Source organism: Macrotis lagotis, chromosome 8 (genome assembly GCF_037893015.1).
Source record: "Macrotis lagotis isolate mMagLag1 chromosome 8, bilby.v1.9.chrom.fasta, whole genome shotgun sequence".
Classification (NCBI taxonomy): Eukaryota; Metazoa; Chordata; class Mammalia; order Peramelemorphia; family Peramelidae; genus Macrotis; species Macrotis lagotis.
Window position 1 is genome coordinate 194920594 of NC_133665.1, and position 7619 is coordinate 194928212.

Here is a 7619-nt window from a genome sequence, read left to right on the forward strand (position 1 = left end):
CAGGGTGATGTTGGGCCTGCGGCTGCTGCCTTCCTTTATTAACTCCCTCAACTTTCTTCGTTTCCATTCACTCATTCCAAAAGCCCAACTCAAGTTCTTGCCATCTTGTCAAGGCTTCCTTATGTTTTGCCAAGACAGGAATTTCTGGGACCCAGATAAGAGCCTGGAGCCAAAGCCTTGGAAGGAGTGAGCACCTCATCACTCCATGATGCCATGGCTCTGCTGAACTGGGTGTTCTCTGGGCAACCTTGCCACTCTCAGAGTCTCGGGCTCCCTGACCTTCTATTGACCCTTGCCTCTATTGCAAGAGTGGCAGCCTGGTGGTCCAGCTAGCACTTTCTTAATTCCAGAGTGCAACCAGCAGGGACCCATTCTCCAAGGACAGAGCCATGTCCCTAGAGGAGTGGAGCATGTTTGGTTTCCTCCTGATTAGTTCAGAGTATTTAAGGGGCTGTTAGAGATGGTGCTTAGCACCACTTCCTCATAGTTTGTATTCTAGCTGGAAGAATTGCTTGTATGTTTAACCACATTTTTGTGCCCAGCACCTGCTGGTTGTGAGAGATGCCTGGAAGGGAATGGGTGGCCCCATCTTCAAGCCCAGTGTTCAGTGTTCAGGGAGATGTTATATCCACCCAGAATTTAGAGCCCAGGAAGTTAAGGAGGCCTCTTAGCTGATGGACAGAGCCAAGGGGAAAGTTTGAGAATCTTAGTCATGGTCACAAAGCATTCGATCCCCGCTGTGATGCTTCAAGACAGGGTGAGTTGTGACTTCCAAGCCATTTCTCTTCTGCACAGTCCCCTTCTCTCTGTCCTTTAGCTCTCCTGGGCTGCTAGAGGGCCAGGGGTGGGCTTTTCTGCTTGTCTCCTGGAGCCCAGGACAGAAAGGGGGTAGGCCATGTTCTAATGAACTTCTAGCCTTCATGAAGTCCCTGATTACTGTGCCATCGGGGCAGGAGACCCATGTCCTTGCTTGCATTGGCCCCTTAGTGCTCTTCATGACTTCATGGATATTTTCATGATTTGTTGTGACTAAAAAAAATCCATTTTGTGATTTTTTTTTCTGGTTGAATGATTTATTTGGCAGATGAAGGGCTCCTGTCCATCCTGGGACCAGTAGGCCCAAGAACAAAGGGACTGGGTCCAGAAATGGGGAGAAAGTCCAGGGGAATTCAGTTGAACTTCAGTTTGCAAATTTTATTTGTTCTGAAATTTTGTTCATCATGCAATTTGTTTCTATTGCAAAGTGAATTTTCCAATAGAAAATAAAGTCAGATGAGCAGTACCACATCCCTAAAAATGTTCATATAGAAATATTTATAATTTTAAGTAAGTTTTTTTGTCCCTAATATACCTGAAATACAATAGCAATGATTCATACACAATATAACCCAAAGTAAAACAAATTAACCTGTTCTTTCCCTTTGAGAAGACTCATGACTGGGGTGAATGGGACAAGAGAGAGGAGGAGGGAGAGTTAGTGCTTGGAAGGAGAATCTCCTTCCCTGAGAACATCAGGGAGTGTTCTCTCCTATGCTACTTCCACTAAAAGTAAGACTAACACTACAACGCCTCCACTTATTTTTCCTTTTTTAGAATCACTTTCATATTTTGACTCACTGATTTTTTTCTTTATGTTCGCTTCTGACTAGGAATCTATCTAATGAACTTGTTTTTGACTTTTTCTTTTTTTTCCGGAATGTTACGGAAATGTGACATTGCATTATTGTTCAAGATATTCGTGGTTCTCATTTGCTACAACTTTATTTGGGTGATATTTTTTTATATTCACAAATGTTTAATTGTTGAATCAAGTTTTGGGGGTGACCATGGATGCACTAATGGCACATCTCCATACAACTGAATCCTCCAAGTGCATTAAGTTTTAAATATGGCTACAGATGTAGTACTAATGGTGCATCCCTAAACTGGACTCTCCAAGTGAATATACCACTGCTATTCACATACTAAGAACATGTCTGTAATCTTTCCATTCAACAGGTCTTCAAAACAGGTACTTAGCAAGTCAGGAGATCCTATCTCCAACTGAACTCCAGCAGGGATGGGATGACCTTTACTCAAGTCCTTAGACAATACACTGAAATGCCTTTCAACAAGTTAAAGGCAGTATTTAATGAAATCATTGTAATTTAAGTTACTTATGCACAAAGTTAGGGAACTTAAGATGGATTCAATAGGACTGGCCTTTGGACAGGCTGGGGCATAACCCGCCCCCAGAACAATTCCCCCACCCCCCCAAAACCCGTAACAGGTAAAAGTCATATGAAATTATTAAGTAGGCTTTCCCCATAGTTTAGTGAAAGAAGCCAGATTTAATTAAAACTTTTCTAAGACGCAGGGCACGGGCACCTAGCCCTTGCTTTAAAAAAAAAAAGTTGCCTAAATCTTTTAAAATAAACATTCAAGTATGACAGCTTGGTTGTGACCGAAACAGAGAGAAGGGATATTTCTTATCTAAACCCAAGCCTACCTCATCTACATAATTTCTCTATTAGAACACCTATTCATGATCGAAATGCTCAGGTGGATGAGACCAATTAAATAGGGTCGTTATGGTACACGTACAAAAAGGAAAGGAGTCTCCTGGGCTGCTTCTGACAACAAATAAGGCAGCAGGCATGCATTACTCATTGGTGGCCTTCTTCAGGTAGGCTATCAAGTCGGCCCTCTCACCCTTCTTCTTGATGCCCGCGAAGATCATCTTGGTGCCCGGGATGTACTTTTTGGGGTTCTCCAGGTACTCCATCAAGATGTCCTCTCCCCAGGTGATGCCTTTGTTCTTGTTGGCGTCGGTGTAGGAGAAGCCGGCGGCCTGGCCCGTCTTGTGGCGGAACAGCCCGTGCAGGTTGGGGCCGGTCTTGTGCTTGCCGCCTTCTCCGCCATGTGGCACCGGGCACACTTCTGCACGAAGATCTTCTTGCCCTTCTCCATGTCCCCCATGGCGGCCCAGTCCCCGCTCGGCCCGCTGCGCCTGGCGCTGCCTCACCTGGGTGATGTTTTTCAACAAAACTTTGCACTTTTTTTCTACATGTGATAAACCTCCCTAATCTCACTTGATCTAACCTCTCAACCTCCCCCTCAGATGAGATATACTCTGCAACCTCACACTGTTGTTCCTCATGTGGATCCATCAGTTCACCCTTCTTCTTCAAAATGGTGCAGATTGTAGGTGTAGACCACTTATAAAACTGTGAAAGGCTGGTCTCACGCACACCACATCCCGCACAATCACGCTTCTCAATGATTTCTTTTTTCATTTCCAATCTAATGGTCTCCTTCTTTGCACCTTCCTTTTCTACCTTCTTTTTCATTGGGACCATTGTACAAGTGATGTAGATGACAGGCATTACCACCCTCTTTTAGGCAAAGTACTATCGAAGGAATGCAAAATACTTGTAATGGCACTGCCAGAGTGAACGATGTTGCATTCGTGAAGGGGCAATGCTGCATGAGACCGATGGGATAGTATACCAACCTGTTTGACATAGGAAAACACAAAACAAACCATTGCCCTAGTCGAGCCTCATCCCGTCATGAGCTGTACCAGTCCAAACACAATGTTTGTACTGTGAATTTTTGTTTGTCCTCCAAGACAAATTTTGCAAAAAAAATTCATCCAGTGAAGTGTACATAAAGCAGGTTATTTGGAAATGGAGATTCTACTGTACCCTGCAATAGTTTGAGGCAAGATTCTGGGGAACCTGAATGTTAAGTGAAAGAGTTTTTTATTTTGTTTGGTAAATGAGGAATCAGTGCAAGTAAAGGAAATGGTCAGACATACATTAGGGAGAGTACACTGTCAGGAGTGAGAAATATGGGTTGGAACAAAATAGATAGTACAGGGTGGGGATCCTGACCAACCCCCCTTCCCATCAGGGTGAGAAGCATGTTCTACTAGAGAAAAGAATAGCAAGGGAAAAAAATAAACCATAAAAAAGATCTTGATGAGAGATGACTTGTCTTGGCCATTCCTGGGAGGAGCTGGATTGTTGTTGGGCCACTCTCTGGGACTGTGCTGACTCAACTTCACCCCAGCCCCTGTCCCCCCTCCCCCATGTCCCTCCCATTGCCTCCTTACCAATCTCTCTCCATCTCTGGGAATTGTCATCAACCACCATTATCTCTTGTAAACAAGGTGTTTAATGGCTTTCTTTTTCTTGTGCCCTTTTCCTTGGTGACCACTTCCCAACATGGGCTGTCTCTACTATTAGAATGTAAACTCTAGAAGGGTAGAAACCATCTAACTTTTGTATTTGTATTCTTAGCCCTCAGCAGGACTCAATTACTGCTTCTCATAATGCATGCATGTATTCATTCAGTCATTAACTCCTAGAATCATGATGAGATTATCTTCTTTGGCCAAAGTTGTGAGAGTATTGGGGCAGGACTGAGTTAATAATGGCAGACACCCCACTGTTCCCCAGTGAGTTCCATGAGATCCCGAGAAACATATTTCCCTACATCTCATTTTTGGATGTGAAAGAAATGCCTAACACCAAAGCTACTCTTACATGATTAGCACTCCCACAGTAATTTCTGTTTTGGCTAAAAACTCTGAGGGTCTTCTCCTCCCAGAATGATTTTGTTTTTTGACTAGGTAAAAGAGGTCATTCTCTGCCTCATTTCTTACCTAACTTTAATCAATGAATGGTTTTTGTTTCAGAAAAACTGAGACCCAGGAAAGACCTTAGCTTAAAGAGCCAAGGTCTCCCATTGCATCCAGGGTCCTTTCCAACTGTCCTGATCAATATCTGGCCACTGGACCCACATGGCTCTGGAGGAGAGAATGAACGTGGTGATCTTACACAGCCCTGCCTCATTTAAATCCAATTCACACAGATGCTATGGCATCACCTTCCTGATGTCATGGTACCTTTGGAAAACGAAGGTCAAACAGCTCATGTAGCCATGGAAGGGGCAGTGTAGGGTAGGAGAGTGTTCACTGGATTTGTGTCAGAGGCAGGAGGGTTGAGGCTCATATCCAACATTCACCAAGTGGGACTCTTGCCCATCCTCTTTCTGTCTCAGTTTCCTTTTCTGTAAAATGAGAATAATCCTGGTCATTTGCTTGACTGTTGTTTCCCTTCCCCTAATAATTCTGGTTAGTATAAGTCATGTGACCTATAAATGACATTTCCTCAGTGTATAAACACCTGCACATTATATATATAACAGAAGCTGGAACTGTGACTTCACTATATTAGGAAACTCATGGAAGAGGAAGCTCTCTCTCCCAGTGGAAGCCACACCTTCTCTACAGCTGAGAGGCTTGTAGTCAAGGGTCAGGTTGAACAGCAATGATGTGACAGAGGCAGGATTTGAACACAGGTCCTCTTGGATCTAAAGCCAGCTTGCTACCAACTGCCTTAAATACATAAATACATATGTAGTGAGGGTCCCCATGTGATAAGAGCTATCCTTGGGTCTAGCATGGGGGTGAAAGGGAAGCAGAGCAGACAACTCCAGTCTCTTCTGCCCCCAACTTTCTAGAAGGGAGACTTTAATTCCTTTGGGGTGGGGCAGTAGGAGGCCAGGGGGAGAGATCACACTTTGGTTCTCCTAAGACAGAGGGGCTATAGGGCTAGAATTATCCACTACCTCAAATGGGAGTGGTCAGGGAGGATGGTTTTCAGGTTCAAGTTAAGTTCTGATGGATGCAGCCTTCCCAGGGGTAAACAGGAGGACACCAAACTTTTTACCTGTAGCTCACCCCTTCCCTCTGAATGCCAGTTCCAAACCAATCCTATCCACATCTATTAAGCACCTACTGAATTCCAGGCACTGATATAAATAATAAGAGTAAGATAATTTCTGCCCTCAAGGAGCTTCCAATCCAAAGCGGGAGGCAATGCATGAAAAGGAAGCAGAAAAATGGGGAAGGGGAATGCAGTCCACCATGAATGCCCATGGAGCAGAGTGCCAAGAAACCCATTCTTCCAGTCAATGGGCAAACACAATCAGAAAAGGTCTGTCTGGGAGAATAAATGGTGGACACTACAGAGGAGGAAGCTCTCTCATTGGGAGGAAGATCCCCCAGTTCAGCTAAGAGGGAGCCTCCTGGATCTCCTCAAGGGGAAGGTCCTTGAAAACTTGAGTGTAGTGAGCTGGGGACAGACCCAAATCTTCTCCTGGTGGCTTCTTCCTGTCTTCAGGGTCTTGGTTGACTTCAGCATCTTCCCTCTTGAAGGGGGGAAGCCAGAAGTTCTGGAATGGCTGCAGACCCTGAAGCTATTTGAATGAGGAGAGAGCATGGGAAGTTCCTGGAGCTGGAAAAGGGAAGAGCTCCTCCCCCCCCCCCCACCATGAGGAGGGCACCCATGCCAATGGGCTTTGGGGCTAAGGTTACACATAGACACATGTGTGTTCCCTTACAAAAGAGAGCTTGTTTTGGAAGGGCATCCCATGTTTGTGAGTGGCAATGAATGAAGGAATGAACAAATAAGTATTAAGCACCTATAATGAGCAAGATGCTGGACCTTAGGCCAGCTAAGGAGGCAATTAAAAAGTAGGATCATTCTCAATTCACATGGGCTTTCCATCGAATTGGGGGTGATAGCACAGGTGGGAGGTGTCAACTGCAAGCCAAATGGAAAGTGCCCTGATGTCCAAGGACCAGCAGCAAAGCAAAGGTCCGGTCTCTTCTTTTGGACTGTCTATAGTGTTGAATCATTTAATGTTCAGAGAATGTTGGTGGCAGGAACTTCCTTTGTGGGTCTTCTGCAGGGGCAGGGTCCAAGCTGCATCTCCCCAGGAGTGGCTTCCTGGGCCCATGGTCAAGGACATTAGCTGGGAAGACTGATTCTTACAGAGGCTCCCTTTCCCAGGGACTTGGGCTATCAGCATCAAGGTCTGAGGGGAGTTGGGGGCAGGGTGGTACTGGTTGAGCTCACCTGGCACCTGCTGTCTCCCAGCTTCCCCTCAGGGTTCCCTATGGCTTCAACCAGGCACCCAGGGGCTTGTCCCTCCATTGTTCTCCACTTGTAGAGTGTAACAGCAGCAGCTTCATTGGAGGATCCTGGAGAGCTGATCTCTCCCATGTATCCTTTTGAACAGAAAAGGTCTGTCTCTGTTCAAGCCCATGCATTTGTTGAGTCTTACCCTCAACTCATCCCCAAAGTTAGCCATGAGATGTCTGAGTAATCCTGCCCTTACATCTGAGGTGATTCCCTTTTGATACTCAGAGTTGAAAGGGGGTCTCAAAGATGGGCTGGCCCATTTTACAGGAGAGGGCACAGAAGCCCAGGATGGTGAAGGCCTCTCACATGGGCAGCATGAGGCAGAATCAGATTGGAACAAAGGTGACCTGATGCCTAGCTGAGCTCTGTTTCCACTGGGCCTATTCGAGGAAGGCTCTGGGAGCTTTCTCTGCCTCATTGCTCCCACCCAGAAAATCAGGGGACTTTATGATATCATCCAGTGACTGGTCATCCTTTCCCTTTCTCCCCCCTCACAAACACATGATTAGTCAATGTTGATGAAGAGAAAAAAGGTTATGGGCCAGAGAAAGCTAATGGAGCCTTAACAGAGTTCATGGGAAATAGTGGTTTCCATCAAGGAGCAGCCACATCCCAGAGACAGCTTGTGGTCAGTCTGTTACCTCC

General features: G+C 45.5%; 1 pseudogene; it reads right to left on the minus strand.

The window, feature by feature from the left end:
• Positions 1 to 2329: 2329 nt before the first annotated feature.
• LOC141496692 (cytochrome c, somatic pseudogene) lies at positions 2330 to 7366 on the minus strand (annotated as a pseudogene).
• Between the last annotated feature and the right edge of the window lie 253 nt (positions 7367 to 7619).